This window comes from Gopherus flavomarginatus, chromosome 7, assembly GCF_025201925.1.
Source record: "Gopherus flavomarginatus isolate rGopFla2 chromosome 7, rGopFla2.mat.asm, whole genome shotgun sequence".
Classification (NCBI taxonomy): Eukaryota; Metazoa; Chordata; order Testudines; family Testudinidae; genus Gopherus; species Gopherus flavomarginatus.
This window is the reverse complement of record NC_066623.1, coordinates 4,262,672-4,288,207: the sequence shown is the minus strand read 5'-3', so window position 1 is coordinate 4,288,207 and position 25,536 is coordinate 4,262,672. Positions and strand designations below refer to the sequence as shown.

At 42.1% G+C, this 25,536-nt stretch overlaps 1 protein-coding gene across 1 annotated transcript in view; it reads left to right on the top strand.

Annotated features, from left to right (window-relative positions):
- SGCD (sarcoglycan delta) overlaps positions 1 to 25,536 on the top strand; it is a 665,508-nt gene that overhangs the window by 5,234 nt on the left and 634,738 nt on the right. Inside the window, exon 2 of the mRNA XM_050961320.1 lies at positions 9,936 to 10,077. The gene's annotated coding sequence lies outside the window, so the exon portion shown is untranslated. The remainder of the gene's footprint in view (positions 1 to 9,935; positions 10,078 to 25,536) is intronic.

Genomic DNA, 25,536 nt, shown 5'->3' with positions numbered 1-25,536 from the left:
TGAGCCTGATGAGAGAAGTTGTAGTTTTTCCAGTGGCCCGAATCTGGCACTTTTCAACAGAACAAAATTCAATCATGAATAAAGGAAACAAAAACAGAGTTATTGCAGTGATGGAGTAATCTTGGCATCCATTAAAAGCCAGAAAGTCTTGTCTTTCCATCTTCTCTACCCACTCACTCCCTACTGTAGAGACTTTACACTCCACTGCCAACCAGCCAACTCCATATTATATTTTTGTAGATCAAATAACCCGCAGCAAGCGGGGATTAGGTACTGACCATATAAAAAAATATCTAGCCTGTTATGAGTACTCCCACTTCGGTATGGGGAATTAAGCTTCTTTAAAGCAAATGACTTATTTCTAGTTCACAGTATTTCTTATGTAATTAGCAAGTTGGTTATATTAACTCAGTTGACAGATATTACTGATGTCAACTTCCACATGTGTATACAGGGCTTTATTAGTTGCTTGCTTATGACTCTCTGTCAACAGTAAAACTGATGAGTAAATGTGGAACATGCATGTCATGGTATTTCATTGTTTGCTTCACTTATCAGTCAGTAACATACTTGTTGCAAATAAATAAAAGCGATAAGGGACCATATGAGTCTTAGGGCTTTCTTTTGCCACTGTCGCATTTTGTCATGTTGCTAAGTTACAGCAGAGTCAGGCTTCTACTTTAGGGAGCAGATGTTTTAAAATGTAAAATGAACAGATTACCAGGGGCTCCCAAAGCCGTTCTGTGTGTGGCTATAAGATTGTGCATGGACTCAGGAGACCCTCAATGCAAAATGCCAGTGTACTATAAAAACAATTCCCATTGCTGCATCTAATTACAAAGACGAGAAAATCACCAAGAAAAAAAAATCAATCAAGGGTAGTGTCTTTAATGTAACAAACAATCAGATATGATGCTACCATTCTGATAGCCTGACAGAGATTAGCACTGAGAATGTTTGTATGTCTGAGACTGCAGGAACTTTAAAGAATTACCAAGTCTGGTTAAAATTTATCATTTTCAAATTTGCATTCCTGAAACAAAACACACATACAAACAAAAGAACAAGAACAACTTCATCACGAGTTTGAGACTTTGTTTTCCCATTTTAAACACGTTCTGACTCCTCTTCTGCATCTTCAGTCCAGAGCCCCCAGTTGTTATATGGCAGCTTCCACTGACAGATCCATTCCAGTGATGGAGATAATGAAACAGCAACAGGTATTTCTTTTCACTGTTGTGAGAGTTAATTCTTTGAACTGCTAACTAGCACCTCATTAGCTGCAAAATTGGTGGAGTTCTTTGAAATCAGTGTGAAGCATCCCTATGTAAGAGTGCCCATAGTAGGTCAGATCAATAGTCCAGCTAGCCCTATATCCTGTCTACTGACAGTAGCCAGTGCTGGATGCTTCAGAAGGACTGAACAGACTAGGGCAATTATTGAGTGATCCAGTCCCAACTTCTAGCAATCAGAGGTTTAGGGACACTTGGAGCATGGGGTTGCTCCCTGATCATCTTGGGTAACAATCATGGATGAACCTATTACTGCTTCCTTTTGGAGATTACAAAAGAACCTGGGAGCCAGATTCTGCTTTCAGGGACCTCAGTACCCTTACAAGAGTTATACTTGTGCAACAGAAAACAGAACTGGCCTCAAATGTGGAGGTGAAAAACAGGAAAGCACAAAGCAATGATGTTTGTGGTTATTTTTAGTTTGTAACAGAAGAACATCATAGCCAGAAGAATGTGCCTAATGCCATCTATCACAGGGTGAGCTGGCTGTTTGAGCAGGCTGGTGCTCAGCTGCACCTGGGCTAAGCTTAACCCATCTCCCCAGGTGAAGGAAATGAGGCTGGGGTCACATGATGGGAGTCTGTGACTCACACCAAGGTCTGGTCTATGCAGAGAGACTCTCCTTAGCTCCCAGGCAGGTGGGTTGGGCAGCAAGAGAGACCTGCAAGGGATCCAGACTGAATCAGGGAAGAAATCCTCCATACAAGCTGGAAAGAAAGGCCTGGCTGGACCTATCTGCAATGAGGGGCTGGAGGAAAAACCTTTAAGAAGGATGTAATGGATTGCTGAGCCGAAGAGGGGTATAATGGACTGGTGAGGCTGCAGGATACAGCTGAAAACTTCAAGCTTTGAGTTGAGCTGTTTTATATTAATAACCCCCTTCCCAGAAGGGGAAAACAATGCCAAAGCACTGGTGGTTGTTTCATTCTGTTTGGCTGTGGAAGTGGGGAAACTGAGGCAGCATCTGGCTCCAATTCACCAGGAGGTGAGATTCTGCTATGCTATCTCTGGCTCATGATTTATTTTTAAGCATTTTCCACCTGTTTCCCTCTCATTTTCTTAATTGCTATTGCATTTAAATGAGTATGTATTTAGTAAAAGTACTTGGGGATTGGTTGAACTCTGCAGTTGGATTGAATGGGAGGCATATTACCTTTAAAGAACCTTTCTGTAGTAAAGGAGGGAATGTTATTTTTACTCCATGTTGGAGACAGTGTGCTACCTTCACATGGTGTTTGATCTTCTCACCTGCTTGGGAGGAACTTTGTTACCTCCAGGTGTATGTCTTTCACAGGCAGGTGCTGGAGCTGGCTTGTTCCAAGCCCCACTAAATTTCCTACAGTTATTAGTGTGAGAAGTATATGTTGTGTGGATCACAAGTAGCCACATGAATTGAGGCCAGCTTTGGAGTTCCAAAGAGTTACACTGTGTATGTGTGAGGGCATCAGACAGCCATCTGGAAAGATTCAGAAACCCAACCTTATTTTGTGGGGAGTTCTTCAGTTCTCCCTCAAAGTTTGCACGGGGGGACTCCTGAATACCAAAGAAGCAGGAGTGTGAAGCCTAAGAGATGGGGCCAAGGAGAAGTGGTGACTCCCAACCCTTCACAAGTGGGCATGTCCATCTGCACACTTTCTTAAACAGCCAGGATAAACGAGTCGTAAGAGTGATACTAAAATTAAATCTCTTTACAGAAGAATCACGGGTTTAGCCTCAGTGTAATCTGGCCTAACTGTCAAGAGCCCTCTGTAGGCTCTGTTCCCTCCCTTGTCCTTTCATCCATCAGAGCAAGTTAGTTGTGGTGGTGACTGATTTGCCTCCCACAGATGGAGTCAGAATCAATGGGCATTTCTTATAAAGGCTTTTGACAAATGCATCACTTTACTGTGCTGAGATAAATAGGAGGATTTTCTCTAGAAGCACTACCCTTCTGAAAACCTTAAGAATTTCACCAAGGATTTTTTCAAACTCATTGGAATCCAGTTGGATTTGGGGTCCCAACTCCCTCAGGTGTCTTTGAAAATCTCACCCTTAATAGATATATGAAGACTCAAGGTCATCTATGGAAATGTGTTTTTTTTTTCCGTATGTGGTTTTTAAACCCCTAGAGAACATAAAAGAGCAGTGGTTTTCAACCTTTTTTCATTTGCAGACCCCTAAAAATATTGAATGAGAGGTGCGGGCCCCTTTGGAAATCTTAGACATAGTCAGAGGACCTGTAAGGGTCCGTAGACTCCAGGTCAAAAACCACTGTAATAGAGCAAATACTTTCTTAGTCAACTTTAAAGCAGTCCTTTAGAATTCAAGATTACTTCCCTGCTTTAGCATTTTTATAGATTGGATTAAAATTTCTACGGAAAGGTTCTCCTTCTGTGCTAAATTCTGCAGGACTCTTCCCATACAAGGGTAACTGAAAACCTGATTGTTAAGGAATTAGATGGGATTTCCTTAACATCAGCTTAGCATTTGCATGGATGTGCCATAGGAAGGATAATCTAGTAGATGGGGCACTGTCTTGGGAATCGAGAGACTGGGATTTAATTCCAGGCTCAGCCTACAGATTTAGGCAAGTCACCCTCTGCTTCCATATCTAAACTACAAAATGGGAGTGGTCATTTATTCCCATCATACTCCTGTGAGGTAAGAAAATCCATTAGCGATTGAGGTGTGCAGATATTATGGTGATGAGGGCCATAATAGGTACTGTAACAGGGTGGTCTATCCTAAAAATGGATGTGGAGGCCTGGGTCCAACCAGTCCTGTTCCAATACCTGTTCTTTAAGGACAGGTGTTTGAGACTGGTACTTTGAGGAGAGACTATCACCAGATCCAGCCATCACAGGAGCCAGGTGACTGAGTCATGTGACTGTCCACTGGGCATACAAAGGAGTGCTTTTACCTCAAGTGGGAAGCCTGGAAGGAGGAGGGGGTTTCCCCTGGGGTACCACCTGGAACTGGGTACCACTAAGCCCCTGACCCACCAGCCTGGGCTCCCTCTCACACTGTACTGCTGTGACAAGCTGCAAAGCCCTCCAGTTTGCACTTTCACACAGGTAAGGATACATCCAGCTGCAGTTGTGTGGAGGCTCTCTAACTCTGAGCCTAGGACCCCAGAGCAGTACCATCCTGCCCTGGTCAAATCTGACCAGCATATGGATTTAACACCTGGTCTGCCTCTCCCTCGACGTGAAGAGGACCATGCACACTTGTAACTAAGATGAGACTTTACCCAGACACCTTTAGTCAAACACACACACTGGCCTGGATTAAAACATAAAATAAGTTTAACTACAGAAGGATCGATTAAGTGATAGCAAACAGATCAAAGCAAATTACCTAGTAAATAAACAAAACTGCAAACTGAGTTTAACATACTAGATAAGTAGGGTATGAATTAGCAAATTCTCATCCGGGGTGATAGGCTGGCAGATTCTTAAGGCACAAGCTGCCTTGGCTCTTCAGCTTGGGTTTTCCAGGTTTTCATACACAGGCTAGAAATCCCTCATCAGTCCTTGTTCCTCAGGTGTTTCTAAGTGTTGTTGTAGGGACAGAGAAGTAACATCATGATGTCATTTCCCCCTTTTATATCTTCTTCCCACTTGTTGGAAAGCTCTTCTGCTGTAACCTGGGTCAAACAGTTCCCACTGTGCAGTGCTATCTCTGAGAGGTTTCTATTGTACACAGTCCCTGGGGTAATCCTTGTGCTTGTGGGCTTTTCCTCAATGAGTCATTAACATTGTTTGGCCTTTTTACTGTTGTGCCATACATACAGGTAGCCAAATTTCACCTACAATCCAAAGAGATATTAATGTCCAGCAGATCGATACTTTTAGAATGACACCAACAGGCAGACTTTGTACAAACACATCCTAATTACAGGACAGTGGTGAATATTGGGATGCCAGGGTGTGTCAGCGGGGTCTACAGGGAGGTTCTGTAGTGGGAAAGCCTGAGTGTTAGTGGACTGGGAGTAGTGCTAGATGACACTTTTCAGTGACATCTGTGTAAGGCAAATCTGCGGAAAAAGTCTGAATGTCTTGTGTTGATACTTTTGAAACCAAAACACTTCAATATTTTTCTTTTTCAAAGTGACTTTGTGGTTTGAAATTTTCTTCAGCTTTATTTTAAAGAAAGCAAACATTAAAAATCTACTCAAAACTTAAATGAAATTTTTATTTTAGGTTAAACAAAACATTTTTCTTTAACCCAAAGCAATTTATTTTTATTGTTCAATTCATAGAAAAAAATTGGGTTTTGGTTCATTCTGAAACACTTTTCTTGGATTTGCCAGAGAATGGAAAAATCCATCATTCACAGAACTCTAGCTGGGAGGCCGAAAGATGGGAGAAACCCACAGGGAGAAGACCCTGGTTTGCGTGTGAGATGTAAACTAAATTATCGTCTCTAGGTGTGACCGTTAATGCACTGTGAAGAAGAGAGACTGAAATACTGCCACTGCTGAATGTTCTATTGATGCACTATTTAGAATTGGCTTAGAGATGCCTAGGTATGGAGAAAAAGCAAATGAACTTCTGACTCAGAAAATATAAAATTCTCCTAGATAAGGTGGAGCAGGTGTGGAAGGTTGGTTTAGCATCACAATGAGGTTTTTTCATTGCTCGCTTTTAACCTTTGGAGGCTTCATATTTAAATCTGAGCAGTTTTAGAAGAAGAAAGTTCTCTTGAACTTCATTTGTTATCTGCTTAAGGCTAACTTGCTTAACCCTTCCTCACACTGATGAACACAGATTGCCCCATTAAGTTCAGTAGTGCTACTGGTGTGAGAGAGCACAGTCACCAAGTAGGGTGAGGGCTGTTGTAATCCTACAGTCACGCTGCCTGGTATAGGTCATAACTAAGAGCACCAATCTCAGGTCAGACTGCCAAAATACAGGGCGTGTACCCCAAACTGGTGGTAGATCTAGCTTAAGATTTCACCAAGCCAGTAACAAAAGTGAGCTCGTATAGCACTACACTAGTTCAGAGTGCCTCACAACAGTCCCCTGGCACTCCAGCCCCGGTTACCACCCAGACAACTGGGCTACGCGATGGAAGATTATTAAAACCAAAATTCACCACACATTAGGTTCTTCCAGTCTCAAAGGATCAGACACTCACCCCAGGTCAACATGTGCTTTCAGGATCTCATCAGATACCACGCTGCAGCCAATCTTTAGTAAACTAACTCAAGATGTATTTAAAAGGAAAAGAAGAGTTATTAAAGGCTTCAGGGAATCAGATACATTACAAATGATTTCAGAGTCTGTAGATCAGGATAATACCAGTGACTGTAATTCTGCTGGCTTGCAATATGTCTCTCTGGGTCACCCAAAAAGATTGGGGCAATGGTCATGAGTCCTTTCTTCAAAGCTTCCTCCTAGTTAGAAAATCAGTCTGGAGAACTGGAGCAGGAATAAAGATGAGACGATGTTGAAGTCTGCAATTGGCACCTCTTAGCCTAGGTGCATGGAAAGTTACTGGCATAAACATGGAATCTTGGTCACATGTGCCTTGCTGAGTCATGCACTGTTCATTGACTACGTGCAGTCTTCAGGAGGGGTCCACTGGAAGAATTGATTCTCCTTAATGGGCCATCAACAAACACTCAGCCGGCCAGTTTAGATGTAAATCTGCCTTGTGGATGTTACCTAAAAACACAACAAGATTGAGATAAATGCATTGCATATATTCTGAACTTCAGATACAATGATAAATGGATTTAAACACAATACAGTGGTGATACATTAGTGTAATCATGGTCACTGTTCTTTTATATAGCGTCAGACTTACATTTTCATTAAATAATTCTATTGATTGTTCTTCCCTTCATTCCTGCTATCTGCCCCACCACCTTTACTGGCCTCCGTTTTCACACATCTGTCACTAGGGGGGAGGGATAGCTCAGTGGTTTGAGCATTGGCCTGCTAAACCCAGGGTTGTGAGCTCAATCCTTGAGGGGGCCATTTAGGGAACTGGGGTAAAAAAATCTGTCTGGGGATTGGTCCTGCTTTGAGCAGGGTTTGGACTAGATGACCTTCTGAGGTCCCTTCCAACCCTAACCTTCTATGATTCTAAGGCACTTTGCTGAATTGCTATACTATTCTAATCTTTCCTGGAGCACGCTCCCTCTGCCTTTTTGCAACTGTTTGTTCTAGCAGCATATACTCTGCACGTCTGTTCTACTCCCTGTAATGCCTTTGGCATTTGTTTTGAAATACTCTCAAGCCCTAGTGTCAGGATACAGATACTGGCTGACTTTGTTGTTCTTGACCTCTTTTGGATGCACAAAAAAATGAAATTGCTTCCTCTGAAGTACAGCAAGCTGTCCTTACCTATGACATCCTCCTGTAACATGCGAAGCCCAAGCCACGGTTTGCCCATCTTGGGAAGGTGTAGAGGGCAGTGTAGATTGAGCCCTGTTGAGAGTTAATTATTGTTTTGCTAACAATGTATTCAGCTACTCTTATGTGTACAAAATTTAAGACTTATATGCATAATTATCATGTTTATTGCTGCACACAGCTGGATGGATATGAGGAGTGTGCAGTTTTTGAGACATGCTGTAAATCAGAACAACTATAAGGGAAAATGATGGTCTTTTACAGCTCATGCACAGCCATCAATCGGCTGTAGTAGGAGAGCTATCTGAGTTTGAAAAACAAAAATCCCAGAACCAGATTTACTGTTTATATTTACATATTTCTGGGACTACATATCTTTTGCTCCCATATGGAAACAACTCTTAGAATTTAATACAGATAAGCAGTCAAGATTTTCAAAGGTAGTGGGTTCTTTCTTGGATGCCCAACTTGAGATGTCTTAAAGGAGACCAATTTTCAGAGTGGGTGAGGAGCTCAGTATTTTGTGAATGTCAGAGGACTTTATGATTGGGAAGTTTTTGACACAACGGTTTTTCTTTGGAAAACATCAGTTCATCAAAACCAAAATTTTTCCCACAAATCTTTCCCAGTGAACATTTTGTCAAAACAGAAACAGTTCTCATGTTCAGAGTACAATTGAGAGGGAGCGTAACTGATTAACTTGAATCTGGATCTCCCACATGCCAGGTGAGTGCCCTAAGTTCTGGGCTACTGACTGCCCTAGGGTTAGTCTCTCTCTCTTTGGCTCTTGCAAAAGATTTTGCAAGGTCTTGGTTTCGTCCTGATGCAAAACAAGTAATTTTTTTGAAATGAGATTTTCACAGGATGGGAAAGCCATTTTCCATCCTGCTCTACCTCCTAAAGTGTCACACATTGGGCATCTAAAATCACTAATCCCAGTGAAAACCTTAGCCATTTCCAGTAGGGTTCTATTAAATAGGACCTTGCTTGTATGAATAGGAGGATACCAGTATGAAGGTTCTGCAGTCTATAGTATTTAGGCTATAGTTTTTAGCAATGTATAAACCAGGGGTTGGCAACCTTTCAGAAGTGCTGTGCCGAGTCTTCATTTATTCACTCTGATTTAAGGTTTCGCATGCCAGTCATACATGTTAACGTTTTTAGAAGGTCTCTTTTTATAAGTCTATTGTATATAACTAAACTATTGTTGTATGTAAAGTAAATAAGGTTTTTAAAATGTTTAAGAAGCTTCATTTAAAATTAAATTAAAATGCAGAGACCCCCGGACCGGTGGCCAGGACCCAGGCAGTGTGAGTGCCACTGAAAATCAGCTCGCGTGACATAGGTTGCCTACCCCAGTATAAACCCTTTAAAAATTGACTATAGCACGCACCTGTGGGATGACTGCTGACATCTGCCATCCGTTACAGTGGGGTGTCTCTGCAGTAACATCTGAAGCCAGTGGGGTATCCCAGCTCCACATCAGTTCCAGTGAGGGCAGGAGATGGCTCCTCTTGTGTCTCGTACTTGCTAAAAAGGCCACACTTTCACAGAAACAAGGAGTGTTTTGGAAAATTTAGATTCTTGGCATCTGTGCTGTTTCTGACACTGATAACGTGCTCAGTTTAAAGTACTGGCCCCTGGGTTATGGAATGAGAATGGGGAAGAATTAGGGAATGTAATGTTTCAGTTATTAATGCCTTAATCATCGAGAGCAGAACTTCTTAATTTAAATTCCTGATTATAGAATGTTGGGAGTAGTCATCAGCCACTTTGCCATTAGCAGGAGTGGTAATGTATAATAATCGCTTCTCTCTTCCATAGTCAGTACTGTTCATTGATTTCATTATGTGAATGAACCTCTTCACCATTGGTAGCATCAGTGTGAATCATAAATGCTGCAGAGGGGCAGGTCTGATGCAAGGCAACAACATGCCAACTGATGGCAGGTTTTAAAGAGGGGCATCCAGAAACCTATTGGCTGCCACTCCGCTAGTATAGAATGGGAGGCATTCTTGTGGCCTAATGGCCACTGCCCCAAGACATTTATGCACTTTAAAAGCTATCCTGTGTGAGCCCAACCCTGCAGCCATTATGCATGTATAATTCCCTTTCCCAATAATGGCAACTTTTGGGCAACAACTGCAGAGTTGGGTCACCATGTGTCAGTACCAGATACAGAAGCTTGGAAGTGAAGTGAAATGCATGGTGTACTACTTGCATTTCAGTACCCAGAATGCTTTTCCAGCTCAAAGCTATTTCATTGGTGAGCAGGTGTTTGAACTGTTGTTCCCATTTGCAGATCTGCAAACTGAAGCAGAAATGATAAATGACTTGCCCAAGGTCACAGAAGTTGAGGTCAGTATCAAGATAAGTTGGAAGCAGGACTGCTAGCTGAAGACTTCACAGACTGATAAACACAACCCTTCGAAGCAAAGTGAAAGGTAGGGAGGTGTGCTTGTGGTGGTGGTCTGGGCCAACATGTGCTCCCACTTATCCTGGTGTAAATCCAGAGTAACTCCATTGGTTTGAACAGATATAATGGAGAGCAGGGCTGGGCCCATTGAGTCTGTATCCTTTGCAAAAAAAAGACAAAACAGAAGCTTACAGTAAAAGTTTCTTAGCTCCATAACAGTTCAGATGCAAAACCTGTCTGAGTTCAGGGTCATACAGTATTATCAAAGGCTGTCATTCAGACACTTTTTAAAACGAATCTGTCTAATCCATTCTATCTAATGTATGTAATCCGACTAGCTACCTCCCCGATGTTGTTTGAGTGTCACGTGCTCAGACCCTTGTTATGTGAATCTCATCTTAAAATGTTCTAGTGCCCCAGGAAGGGGAGCAGGCAAGTAGATTTTCTGTTTTCCTACCACAGAGCAGCCAGCGTACCTGGACTAGCTACACTTTGCATAAGTGGCTTAGCTGAATGTTTGCTGGAAGAGCTGGGAAGCTGGCTCTCTTAATGCATCTATTGTAATGGACTGAAAATCTATTTATTGATCTCTCTAATACAGTCTATATTGTCTAACAACACAATGTCTCCATCTTCTATATTTATCTAGGTCCAGATTCTGCCACAATTATTCATGTTGAGTGAAATTCACTCTTCCGCAGAGGACCAGCATGAAGTCCCTCCACTGCTTAAAACCTCAAGATAGGAATTAAGTAATATTTAAGCCATGAGCTAGGCTTCTGCAGAGTGACAATTTTGACCCCTTGAGTGATACTTTGCTCCTAACGCAGTCCCAGTGAAATGAATGGAACTGCTTAGTGAACGAGGCACTACTTGCCATGAACAAGGATGGCAGACTCTGTCCCTTAATTACTTGGTGCATTGATTGCTGCAGGCTGTGATAGCCAATGGCAAGAAAACAGTGACAACTTTTAGGCCATATCCTGGAAAGGCCTCCTTCTAAGGTACTGCTGTTGAGATCGGCTCAAATTCTACTTGTGACATTCTTGCAGGATCAAACCCTTTGTTAGTAAAGCACGCCTGCTTTTTTTTGAATCTTTGGTAGTGGGAGAAGAAACTTGGGTGAAAGTAGGGAAATATGGTTAGGCTGGGCAGAGATGGGTATGGGAGATGGTCTGTGGAGGCTCTATAGCAGTGGTTCTCAAACTTTTGTACTAGTGACCCCTTTCATGTAGCAATCCTCTGCGAGTGACCCCCTTCCCCCTTATAAATTCAAAACACTTTTGATATATTTTATATATATATTAACACCAGTATAAATGCTGGAGGCAAAGCAGGATTTGGGGTGAAGGCTGACAGCTCGTGACCCCCCTCATGTATTTACAACCCCCGAGGGGTCCCACCCCACAGTTGAGAACCCCTGCTCTGCAGGTTTCAGATGAATTCAGACTCCTAGTAGTTATCCAAAATAAACTTCTGAAACTCTTAAGCCTGCTCTGCACTAGCTGTATCCATTAGTTATCATCCTTGTTCCTTTTCAAATCCTGTACTAAGATGCCTTTGACATGTTGCATCACATTCAGCAGCACCATGCGGTATTATGTCACGTCATGTTCTATCTCGCCAGTTTCCAGTAACATGACCTAACACAAGTGAGATAACGTGCTTAAAATAGCAGAGATTCTGCAGGCTACCACCTGTATTCAAGTCAAACAGCTGAAGAAAATGCTAAGGAAAAATGTATTATGTTCTGCTGCATTCTTAACAGATACTACTAAGTTCACAATGGGATGCAAGATTTAGGATAGAAAGTAGAGCCGGTTGAAGTATTTGTTGTGAATTTAGCCATTTTTCCTGTTAGTGGGTTTATCACAAAACAAACCTGATTGCTCTGGGTTTAGTTTCCCTAAGTATTTGGCTTCTGCAAATGAACTTCAGCCTATGGAAGGCACGTTTTGATTACTTGCTATTTGTGATAATTACTCAGCTAAGTAACATGAGGGTATTTCTGCTCCTGGATTGGATGACTGAATCTTTAAAGCAGGTGAATGACATATAGTGAATAACACACTTTTAAATGTGAATACTTAGAGAAATAATCATGCATGCTAAAATTAGTGAAATATTCACGATTTGTTTCATGAATCCCCACAATCAAAAACAATCACAACCCCACAAAGAACAACCACTTGAACTTGCTTCTGCTATTACCAAAACTATCTGCTGTTACTGATAATCTCTACAAATCACCCTGTACTACTCCAGCAGCTTTCAGGCACAACTGCCCCTTGAAAAGAGGAGGTATTTTATTACATTTGTGTTGCATGTGACATTCAAGTGAGTCCCTGGACTGCCCTCACAGATAAGAGAGTTTTTCATAAATGTCGTCATTTATTAGCAAAAAATTTCAAGTGCAACATTGGCAGGATTTCTGTCTCACAGGTGTGCCGGTCCTCCACTGTCTTGCACTTCGGTCACTTAAAAACACTGCCAGTTCAGAGCACTTACTCCATACAGGTGTAAACACCTCCACGTTCTCCCTGTCAGGCATGGGAGAATCAGGCCCTGACAAGCAGCCTGGCCTGGGAAGGCTGGATAGCAGATGACTACAAAAACAAACCAGCCTTGTCAAAGCACAAAAGTTGCAAAAGTTTAAAATTGGTCCTTAATGAAGCTAAAATGATTATTAATTACTTGGAGCACGTAGGACCCCCAGTCACGGAGCAGGACCCTGTTGTGCTAGGGGCTGTACAGACAGAGAACTAAAAGCTCACAATCTACAAATAAGACAAGACAACAGGTGGGTACAGACATATGGGGAGTACAAGGAAACAATGAGACAACATAGTCAGTGTGATAGGCTGTGGTCTCCACACACCAGCAGCCTAAATGTTGTCAATATTTTCGTAGGCTTCATGGCAAAGGAGAGCTTTAAGGAGGATAATGAGGTAGTTTTGTGGCCGTTTAGAGGGAGCTCCTCCCAAGCACAAGGAGCTGCATGGGAGAAAGCACAAAGGCGCTTATTTGAAAACTTCACAAGTGCAGATAGAGGCTGACATCACAGGTCAATCAGAGGCAGGAGTCAATCTTTTAATACTGAATGAGACGTGATAGGTAGAGTAGGGGTAGGTCATGAAGGGCCTTGAAAGTGAAGGTTTATGTGTCCACACAGGGATTTGAACCAGTTTAACTAAATTGATTGAAAAACCAGTTTGTTAAACCCAGGCAACTTTTTTTGCCACAGGTTGAGAGGCACTGGTCTGTGGGACCGCTGAAGTGACCCTGATTTGTTCTTGGGCGGGCCCATTGGGTGCATCTCATTTACACTATTCTAGCACTGTAAAGGGATTGGAAAACAACTCTCTCTCCACTGAGTGAGTGTGAAGGGAGATTCCTCAGGACAGGTCTGCACGGCTTTTGCCACTGTATTGCTCCACCCTGCAGTCCCTAGCAGGGAAAGGGGTATATTGGCTATAGTTGCTGATTGAGTTTATAGGCTTGAATAGTGGCCAAGATCCCACCTGAAATGTCAATTCAGGATTTGTAGGAGGTGATTTGTGTCCCCTGTTCTCATTTATTTCCATGTACCAAGTCCACGGAGTTGGAACTTGGTGGGAGGGAAACGTTTCAATCTTAGCATGTTTAGGGCCTCTCCTTCATACTTTGGTGTTTGGTTTTTCTTTCCAGTGCAGGATGAGAGAGTCTTCAGTATGGCAGAGAAAAGAGCTTCTTCAATCTTTAGTACTAATCAAAGGCTCTTGTGGAAGAGTTATAGAAAGGGGGAAGCTGGCATATTTCACTGGGATTTTGAGCCATTCTCATCTCTCGTATAACAATTGTCCATCAAAGCCATAGTCGCCTCAATTTACTTCTGGCACAGCTTCCATGTGCCCGCTCTGCTTGCCTGCCCACCTAATCCAGTTGCATGCATAAATATAGCAGTGGCAAGAGAACAAGGAAATGTTAGGGAACGTGTTATAAAATGTAAAGTTCTGTTGATTTATCACTTGCATGGAGAGAAGACTTAACTCAAGGGTAATTTAATTTCTTTTTTTAAATGTAAGAGTTGCATGTGCCTGGACCTAGAACATTCAGCCAGATGAGTTGCTTCTAAACCTTTTCTAGCATGTCTGTTTGTGTTTTCTTAGTGTTATTTCAGGCAGTGTGGAAAAATACGCATGTACTTACCAAACTATGCAAGGAAGAAGGCAGCATTCATATTTCAGGAGTTTCTGACTTATCTCCAGAAACCCATGAACACTATAATACAAAATCAAAGCACCACCTGTAATTATGCCACTCCACATACTCCAGTGGCCGGTCTCATTCTGTGAGTATTTGTGCTTTCGATAACCACCCACTGTTCCATTTTATACATGGATGAGCTTGGGGTGCATAAATCTATTGGTGATCTGGTGAAACAAAGTTCTTCTAGTACCCAAAGAGTACTGAATATAACTTCTCACCCCACAAACAAGAGCAAGAAAGAAGAAAACTATCCACTGCCCTCAAGAAACTGGAGTAACCCACGTAAAACAGTTGACATGCATGTTCTGTAGAAAGATCAGCATTTTGTTAAAGGGGTTGCCTAAGGGCCAGACCTTGCCCAGCTGCTCCATGGGTGCAGTTGTCCTTACGTCTTGGTACAGTGGCTGGGCTCACTGTAGTTCTTGCTCTTTCCTGAACACAGGGATTGCTTACTTTGTCTCACTACCTAATGGGAATAATGATAGTGGGCAAGGAGGAGGCAGGCCCATGCTTGCCTGCACACCAGCCAGGGAGGAGCATACTGCAGCCCCTGCAGGGGGCATAGTAGCAGGCATGCTCCAGCTGCACGCTAAGGCGCTCTCCGCCTCCCTAGCACAAAGCAGTGCCAAAACAGTGCTTTAGCCAAAGGCACGAGCACTGTCTCACCACCCCTCCTCCAGATCACTCTATTGCTGCCTGATTCTCTACCACTCTCCACTACTGATGGATAATACAGCCATAGCCTAGAGATGTTTGAGCAGTAGATAAAGTGGACTAGAATTTACTTCTCTAAAGCAGCAAAAAGAAAAATGCCAGGTACTAGCACTATCTCGATTTCCAACCAAATATCGAGCATTCAGAACTGAAGTCTGGCTGTCCCTGATCCAGCAAAACACAGGATATGAGTTGTGCCCTAGACTGCATTGGAACTGCTCATACACTTAAAGTTAAGCAGATACTTAGGTGCCTTTTTGGACTATTGGTAAAGTAATCCTTTCATGGATTTGCATCAGTTCTCTTTGTGACAAGTTAGTGTCAAACACGTTCCTGCTTGGACCAAGAGCCCCAGCTTGTCAGCTCTGTGGAAATAGCTGGTCTGAGTTCTTGACTGACAGAAATAGAAATAAACTCTAGGGCCAGAGTACCCATTGGCCACAGTTGACAAGCTGCCTCTAGGAATGGAATAAGAACAGGAGTCTGTAGCATCCCAGGTGTTGGCCAGAACTCTTCACCCTCACTGCCTATGTGATTTCCCTCCTCCCTCCCCCCAGGAAAACACTGCTAGATGCAGCATCTGATTTCCAGCAAGGTCCTGTTAATTTACTAATTTTACAGCTGGGTGTCTGACACATGAAGAAGTCAAGGGACTTGCCCAGGGTCAAACTGACTATATATTCTAGGATCATTTTAGCTCTTGGTACTAGCCTCTAAATCAGTCTCTTCCTTTAAGCTGGAGGTCAATAGAAAATATCTTAATGTCTTCAGAATGACACAAACTAGGTGTCTTATGTACTGAGTGGGGTTGAAGCCGTTATCCTGAGTTGTCATCGACCCCACCAGGATTACTGCAGAACTGCCATCGTTTCCAGCTGCATTATTTCCAGTGCAGCACTTCTCTGGCTATATTCCATTGAGTGTCTCATGAGAATTTAGTACATAACTAGGGCGCTACCAAAGTTGCCATCCATTTTGGTCAATTTCACGGTCATGGGATTTTAAAAACTGTAAATTACTTGATTTCAGCTATTTAAATCTGAAATTTCTTGCTGTTTGTTCAGGCTGGTAGCTCTCCAGGGCAGAGTATTCCTGTGTGTTTGTATAGCATCTAGCGGTATGCATGGTACTGTGTTACACATTCAGACCACTGCACAAACATTAGTCTGGCTTCACAATAACCCCAGTACTTAAACAATTTGCAAGTATTTATCCCCTATTTTTCAAGTTAGATGGCTGAGGCATAGAGGGTGTCTGCACTGAGGATTTTCTGAGATTTTATCTCTAGAGGAGCTCCTCTGCAGTTAACACCCGGAACACTGGTGTGGACCAGGAGCAGGCATTTTTAGCACCCCAGTCAGAGCTGCACTGGTGCTAGACAATTGAGGGAAGAACTTGAAAATTCTCAGTGTTGGCAAGGCCAAGTAAGTCATGCAAGAGCTGGAGTTAGAATGCAGAAGCATGCGGGTCCCAGCCCACTGCTATGCCCACTGGGCCAGGCTGCCATTCTTAATAGCCATACATAGCAGCTTCAGGAAAGAGCATCTGAATCAACTTAGCATTTATTTCATTTAATATAAATGCTCTGATTAACCTTTGCATGACCGCACAAGGCTGCTAGCTTGACGAGGTCCCAGTGGGTCACTAAAACTGTCTGCGTGGGAGAATTCATTTTATAAACTGTGTGGACAGTTTGTTGGGAAAGGGCTTCAATTATTTAGAAATAAAAAGGTACTTACAGTCTTGAGTGCTGCAAATTGATAAGTGGACTTCAAAGAGGTCTCCTGCCATGACTTAACTAATTAGTCAAGAGCCACACCAATGATCTGGTAAAATAGCACATGGAGGCAGTAAGTGCTTTTCAGTGAGTACTCCTGATACAGCCAAGGTGACTTACGAGCAGCAATAGGAGTGCCTGGGAGAGACAGGCCTGACAACATCGACAGGAATTCATTTGTGTTGTGCCTAGCTGTATAGGGCTGGACTGATCACATTCTGTTAGTCAGCCACTAGGGGACCCAAAGTCTCTCACACCTCCACCCCTCAAGCCTATCTAGGCTGTGGTTGATTCAGACAAATGAAGTTCTCATGTACCTCCCAACTCCCTACAGGCTGAATCGCTAATGGTAAATGTGTTGGTTGCAATTGCTCAATGGCCAAATAAACAAGTTGACTATTATAGTGGCCTGACTCTATCCAAGAGTCATTGTTTCCATCAGGAAAACTGAATCATGTAATAATTTCTTTTAACAGAAGGAAATGGTAAAGCAAAGTGCCCAGCGGCCTCCACCAGAATGCAGGCACTAATCTACGGGCAGGTTTAAAATGCCACTTCATAGCGATGTCAAATCACTTCCCCTCCTCTTCCACAGAGGACTTTATCTGTTCATAAATGAAGCTCAGAAGAGCCTTTTTCTCCAAAGCTTAGCTGCCTCTCATTCCTTCCTTTGTGTCTGAATTCACATAAGCAAGCTAAGGCACTGTTGTGATAATTAGGCCTACAAAGTTACCCTAGCTGTGAGCTCCCTAACTAAGAAGTGAGTGACCATTCATAAATTGTCACAATGACTGATAACCATAAATGTTGATGGGAAAAGGTGCACAAGGAAGACAGGAAGGATGAACGAACTCAGACGAAAAGGCCTCTTGGTATACCTTGAGGGCAGTGTTAAGGTTGCCTGGTAAACCAGAAAAGTGAGAGACTGGAAATCAGTGAGCCCAAATTGGTGTGTTGAAAATTAGGACCAATTGGCAGACAATATTAAGAGGGGAAGGGATACTGTTCTGCCTATCACTCCTGTTAAGGGTCCTTTCATAAAAAATAAAGACTTTACAGGGGAAAATGGCTTCTGCAACATTGGCCAATTAAAAATGAGGAAGGAGTGAGCTTCACCATTATGGCTACCACCCCCGCAGTCTCCTAGGATCCTATAAGTTCTTCATCCTAATCCTGAGAGATGTCCTGACCAGACCGGTCAAAGGTTGGGAACCAGATGACATTGCCACCTCCAGTGACTTTGTTGAAACCCGAACACAACATGGGATATGAGACTTCCCCCCCCCACACACACACACACTCCCTCCGAGTAATAGTTTCCTTCCTTATCTTATTTCTTCTATTTCCTGTCACACTCCTTTTTCCTTCTGTCTAATGAGAGTCTGGCTTAGCCAGCCAAGACTGTATATTTTGCAAACCCAAGGTTGCACATTAAGTCTGTTGCAGAATTGGGAATAGAACCCAGGCGTCCTGATTACGAGATCATCCTTTCTTAAATTAAAACATTTGACCTCCACTCCCCCCAAAGTTCATATTTTTTTCTTCCCACCAAAAGTAAATATAATTATCCTTCAAAGCAAAAATTCTAGTACCTCTCAACTAGACCTAATTGCATATAATTGATTGTTGGGTTGCTGGCACTTGCAGAAAGGAAAATTGTTTGAGGTTGAACAAAATGTCTCATTTTGAATTGTTTAAAGCAGTTTTTATTGTGTTGAATAAACTTAAAGGAAATTTTGAAATAGTCTTTTGGAACCAAAAAAACTAAATGCATAAAAATGTCAAAATAAAACTTTTTTTTTTAAAGACATTTGACCAAAACAATTTTGGCAACAGCAACATGAATTCATAAAATCTTTCAATGTCAGCAAATCTGCCTTTCTCCCCCTGCTGGAAAAATAGCTTTGTCTGAAACTTCACCTAGCTCTACTCTCTACTGTCCCTGGTTTTGAGGGGCATCACCCAGTTTAGTCCCAAAGTTACCTGCATTCCACACAAAGTTAGTGTCTCCTTACTTTTATTGTTTAAAAATTATTTAAATCAGAACACAAGCTTATGGAAAGAGTTATTTACATTGTAAGAGGGAGTCCCAGGGTGCTTTAGGTCTTCTGCATGAATAATTCTGTTACTTCGTTTTAGTCACATATTGTGTCCCATGTTTGGACTGTGGCAACTTGAAACATGGCGATGGCACATCATAAGCATGGGCTGTGAAACTGTTTTTAGAAAGAGGGAGGTGCTATACATTACCTGAGCTCTTACTTTACATTGTACCTTATGTGAGATGATCACTAAAGCCTAATTGTGCTTTGCGGATGCTGAAGATCCTACAGCACATTTCATAAAACAAGTATTTCTTCGTAGTTCCTAGTCTTAACTCTGTTCAGTCTGGGAATACAATGCAGAGCTGCCTTGGACACTGGTTAAAATGTGAGATATGTTTAGAAGGAGCCTGGTGTGTGTGTAGATATAGATATAAATCCTTCTGTACCTCGAGAAAATTTCTTTGAAGGGCTCTCAAGTTGAGCACCCAAAAGTTGAGGCTCTCCAAGTGTCTGAATTCTGAAAATCTTGGCCATTCTTGTTTGCTGGTAACACAGTAGCAGCCAGAGGCTCATGTTAAGTTCTGAGCCCTGTTGTGTTAGATACTGTGCATTAGGCTACCGGAGAAGGGATAGGAGGTGGTGGGGAGGAGACACGATGACTACAGTAAGATTATGTAGTTACATAGTCTCTCAAAGTGCATAACGGGATTGTTACAAATGCTGTTTTAAAAATAGAGATCAGCCTCTTTCTATTTTTTAACCTCTGCCAATATCTATTTTTGAGGGTTTAAATGTTTTTGTTAAACCTTTTTTCTCTTTTTAAAAGTTGGCTGGGAGCGATCCAGACCTGGCCCACATGGCGTAACTCAGTTGAGTGTGAACTTTGCCCTCTAGTTGTGTGTTCATCTTTCATGCATCGGGGACCATCATATTCCTAGCACTGCCAGGCAGTATGATGCTGCTACTGATCATTCAAACTGATGATCACCATTATAGCTTAGTAGTTTTCCCAGGTCTCCTCTGAGCAGCTGGTTCCACTGCTCCCAGGATATCTTGACACTAGAAAGAAGTGTCCTGCCAGAAAGGGGGCAAATTATTTAAGACTGACTTGTATGCCCGGCCTCCATTTAGTGAGTGTTTCAGCTAATATTGCTCAGATGGATTGTGGATTCATATGGAAAGCTGACACTGCCTTTAGCATGAACTTAGAGTGTGGCCTAAGAAAAACATTGTCTTTATGGAAGACTGTACAAGGTAGGTCAGACAGAAAAGCCTGAAGTTCTGAAACTCTCTTTGCAAAGATGATCCCCACCAAAAATGCAGTAGACAGTAATGGTAGAAAAGCTTTTGCCCTAGGTTTGAAGGGGGAACCTATTAACCTGGATAGGACAAGGCTGAGATCCCATAAAGGCTCTAGATTGGACACAGTAAGAGAGTAGAACATTTAGAAATCTGACAAACAGTGGAAAAAGATAGAAAAGCCATCCATGGGCAGGTGCACTGCAGAGATTGAAGCCAAGTGTACTCTCACTGAACTAATGGACAGGCCTGACTTCAGATGTAGCAAATTGTCTAGTTTATATGTCTAATCTCTGCGCAAAGAGGCGGTAACTGGTGAGAGGCCATCTGGATTGAATACCTCTTAAACAACTGGTTCAACCAGGAAAGACGGAAGGCATCCGTCATGAAACACGGGTGGCGGCCAGGTCTGGAGAGAGAACCTCCTGCATTTTGCTATTCAGGTTGGGCTTCCCAATAATAACTTGTTTACAACCCATTGGTAGACTATCAGGAGAAGAATGTCTTTCCTGATTGACCATGCATGCTGGTCTCTGAAGATCCCACTGTGTTGCTTATCTCTTGGAGAGGAAAAGCTCATAGCAGCACGTTGTTTCTTATACGGAGATTCCACAAGTGGCTCGTTTCTTGGCACAGCTGAGTGGAGCCAAGCCTGCAGATGTTGGAGGTGAAATCTGGCTTGCACGGCCAAGATTGGTGATTTACTCTTCTTTGTAATTAGTGGCCTGAATATCAGAGCTCTTATCATTCACATCGAAGTTGGTATGACTTCATCTCTGAATATCAAGCCATAGATTGTACAATGATAGCTTTAATATTACACCAGATTAAGATCAATTTTAAGAGCACAGGTGAAGAGGTAGCTTCCAATGCTGAAAAGCACTGAAGTGCACAAAGGATTTTGATGTTAGCTAAACCAAGTGTGTCATCCAATTATTTTCAATTACAATTACGATCCTTCCTTTAATGTTTTCTTATGCTGATACCCATGTTGCTAATGTAGCCAACTCTGGCTTTATGATCCCTGTTGTTGCAACGTGCTGTGCTTAATTGCTTTGTGTCTATAACAAACAGACGTTCTGAACAATTAGACAATAATATGAAAGCAAGATAGGAAAATAGCTTGAGATCCCTTTGTTTTAATTATGCTGATAGTGCACCCTGTGGTTTTGAATCTATGCTGGAACAAAATTATTTTGATAGCCTTCAATAACTTTAAATGAGATATAATACACTTGTATTTTTTTATGTAAAGTTTCAGAGGAAACCGCCCCACGCTGCTTTTCTCTCTTTAACTGAAGTTCTCAAGACCTATGATTCGCTCACTCTGGTCCCAGTTCCACAGTCCATCCCTGTTGAACAAATCGCTTAAGCACCTGAACAGGGATAGACTTGAAGCACATGTTTAATTCTTTGCTGAATTGGGGCCTTCCTTTGGCAATCATCATTTTGTATTTTAGGAATTTTTAAAGGTGTCAATAGTGGCCTTAGATTTTTTTTCATGCGAATTACAGTATGCTGCACTTGATTTTTTCAATTAAAAAAGAAATTGCACTCCTCAGAGCAGGGATGGACTGGTGGTCCCAGAGAATGAAACTGGAGTTAAGGAAAAGCAGCAGTCAGGCTGTTTCAGGTTTTCAAATTAAATGAACACAATACTGGAAAGGCTATTAACTGAGCTGTACTGACACTGATGAATAAGTCTGCTGTTCTGTGCAACACAGCCTCAGATGCATACTTGGCTGCATAAATCTTCTTCACAATTGCCATAATAATAGTATCAAGAGTGTCTTTAACATCCAGCTTTCCAGTATGACATGAGACAAACACACCATCACCACGGCAATCCTCGCTCCCATTAGTACAGTTACATAAAATTACCATAAAGCTTTACAATTTTATTTTAAAAGCATTAGTTTTGACAGCCTCCCTAACATAAACAAACACCTGTGGCACATGGAAAATTCCCTTCCATGAGCTACTCAGTGCAATCTTTTTAAAAATAAATACAATTTAGGAAGTCATTTTTAAACTTCAAAAAAGTTTGAGAAATCAGCTTCCACCACTGAAAAATGTACCGGTTAAGTGGACAGCTGATTGTACTTTGTTTTTTAATCAGAACCTCAGGGTTCATGCTGGTATCCTGCTTATCTTGGGCATATTTGACACATCTCACACTCTCACTTTTCAATGGAAGTCTTTGGCATGAAGGATTGGGCTCCATAATTTGAATGAGGCTCCATGAACCATTTTTCTGGTCCAAACTCTGCTCTGTAGAAGTCAGGAGTAAATCTGACTTCCATGCAAGTAACTGAGAGCAAAATTCATCTTTAAAATCCTTTTTAGTTTTGAGGAATTCTCTTTTAAGTTATTGGACTTGGTAACATTTTGGTGCTGGCGGCTAGAACTGCTTCCTGAAGCTCAGATTTTATTTGTATATTGCAATGTAAGGAAAAAATGCCTTTTATAAGTGTCAGCTGCATGAAAGAAAAGCTGCATCATTAGTGAAGGTAGTGACTCCTGAATGGCATTCTGGCCAAGACCTTTGGCTAACCTCTGGTAGATCGCTCTACAGACACGAGCATGGTTCATATGAACAAGGCATGAATTGATTTATTCTAAAATAAGGTCTAGAGAAATTACTATACAAAGACTTTTTTTTCTTTTTTTCCCCTTAAAATGATTATAAATTAGTTCAGAACACAACCAAAGTAGACAATGCAACACGTAGCGGCAACAGGTGATTGTCGTAGAGGATGGAGAAGGGAAGACGTAAAGACAAGGGGAAGAAAATATCGTTTTGGGGGAAAACACAGTATTGGCTTGAGATAAGCAGCTTACACAGGGCCTGCTCAACCTTTCCATATGCAGCACTACCAATTTAGTGTAAACATAACCTGACATCCTCTGACTATCCCAATGGAGTCACCTTTTAAAGCAGTTGGATGACGTGAATGAATGAGAATTTAGGCTGAGATTGCTGTACTCATTTTTACCTAAACTGAGGTTTGAACCCAGATCTCCAGAAGTGACTGTAGTAATAACAACACTTACACTGTAGTTCATCAAAGTGCTTTTCAAATGTTTGCTAATTAAGCCTCCGCCTTGCTCCACTCACCATGCAGCTGGAAATAGAAACCAGGAGTAGGGTGACCACCTGTGTTGGGTGGAAATAAGGGAAAATCACACAAAAAATAAGTGACAATGCTTTAAGGGACATTTTAAGGAAAATGTGTTTCCTTAGCATATCATGTATTTTTTATCTCACGTGTATATGTCTGCTTCCCTCACGTATACATAAGTTTCAATTTAATGTTTAAAATGGTATGTATCGGTTATAATATATTTCGATACATCTTAAAATAAGGGACAGGTGGTCATTCTGCCCTGAAGTCCTGACTACCAGGTCCCTGCTCTAACTGACAGACATACTTCCTCTCAATAACGCTTTCTGCCTCCATAGACTACCTTCAGAAAAGGACCTAAACCAAAGTCTGGCTTGAATTTATGATGCTAAGTTAGACAAGTGCTTCCATTTTCCAGGTTCCAAGCTGTTTGCTGTTAAGCAGGAGATTTAGCTGTCAGTGGGGAAAATTATTCAATAGTGCCTGAGTTTCTCAACCAAAGCATAAGTGGAGTGCTTCCTGTATTAGAAAACATTTATGGGTAATATTCTTGGGTAATTGCCCTGCAATCACTGTTGTAAAGTCAAAGATTTGTCAGCTGTTATGAATCTTCCAGTAGAAATCCTGTGACTGTGGGGAAAAAGTGAACTGAAGAAAAATCTGTGGGAAATTATATAGTCTGTTAGTTTGATCTGACCTGATGTTGTGTTCTGATGTACTGTCTTAGCTGCACTGAGCGAAATCTCTTCAACTCCACGCATGAAAAATGGAGAGCTACTGAGATAAGTTAGTTGAATGAAAATTTAAGCTGACAGAATTTGCAGCACCTAAAAGCATACAGAAGAGCATGGCAGCCTTCAGATGAGTCTATTCATGTGCCACATATCATTGGTAAAAGAACTGGGATAGATGAAGTCCACAGCCAGAGTTCCTCATTTTTGGAGATACCCAGTGCTGATAATTCTCGTCTTTCCATACAGCGAGCCCTTTGCAATTTGTATTTGAGAAGACTAATAGCCAAAATGCCCTGCTATTGTTGTCATATGTTCTCTTTTTAAAAGGGGCAGGGGGAAAAAAACCTTGCCACCTGCTTGAAAAAAATCCACTCCTTTCATTTCTATCTCTGGAAACTGGATCCCACTGGAAAATCCTAAGCATGCTCTTTCTTGCCAATTTTTCTTTATGATGCCTATTATAAGAAGGTGGCACATTTTGTTTGCGGTCAGCTCTGAGAGTTCACTACCTTCTCCTGCCTCAGGGTAAATATTTACTCTCTGCTGTGCCAGAGCACTGACTTTTCATGCAGGCTGGATGTGTGGTGTATATAATGGTTGTCTAACATGAACACTCCCTCTCCCTTGAAAAGGGGACTAGGAGCAAGGATCTGCTAGGTGTCAGAAGATTTTATGCTTCCTTGTTGCCCCTTTAGGCTGATGATCAGCAGCAGTGTATTCCCCCCCCCCCCCCCCCCCCCCCCCCCCCCCGCTTGCAAGCTGTGTACTTTGCCTGGGTATATTTTGCTGAGTCACCACAAGCAGGCTCTTGCCTTGTAACTCTTGCTGTCCACAGTACTACACTGCATGGTGTTCGTTGTGCTATGTTATTCTGACAATATGGTTCATACTGAACTGGTTGTTTCCCACTAAGGTTCTGCTGCAGAAGCTCAGTTGTTTTAAAAATTTGTCACAAGGTGGCTGCAACTTTCCTGACCTTTTTATGTAATTCTTTTGTTTTTTTTCTTCTCCTGAGTGCAGCAAGTTCTTAAAGTCAGTCAAAGGGCAGGGTACTTGTTGGTGGACTGATTTAATCTGAGAAATCTGTACCAGGGAATAAATTAAATAAGTGGGATTTCTCAGATGGTTTTATTCTTATTTCCCTTGGAAGAACAGGCATTTCTGTGGCATTCACACAGGCAAGTATTACAAAAGATGGCCTATGTGGAATGAGTTAAGGTTCCAAGGGGGCAGATGTCCACATCACAAATAACTTCCCGGCCTACCGCCATCACTACTACAGTTAGCACTACTTGGCATCCTCGTCGTCGCTCTGAGCAGAGAAGCCAAGGACTAAATGGCCAAAGACTGAATTCCCTCTTGCCAAAAGAGGCATCCCCTGCAGGTTAGGCTTGAGGCATGTTGATATGACTGCATCTGGGCAGCTCGCACTGCCACTGCCTGTGCTACACCGATTCTGTGGATAAAAAGAGGTGTTTGACTTCCAGGGCCACCAATTCAGCACCAAACAGCAACTCTAAATACACACTTAAAAATACCCTTAAG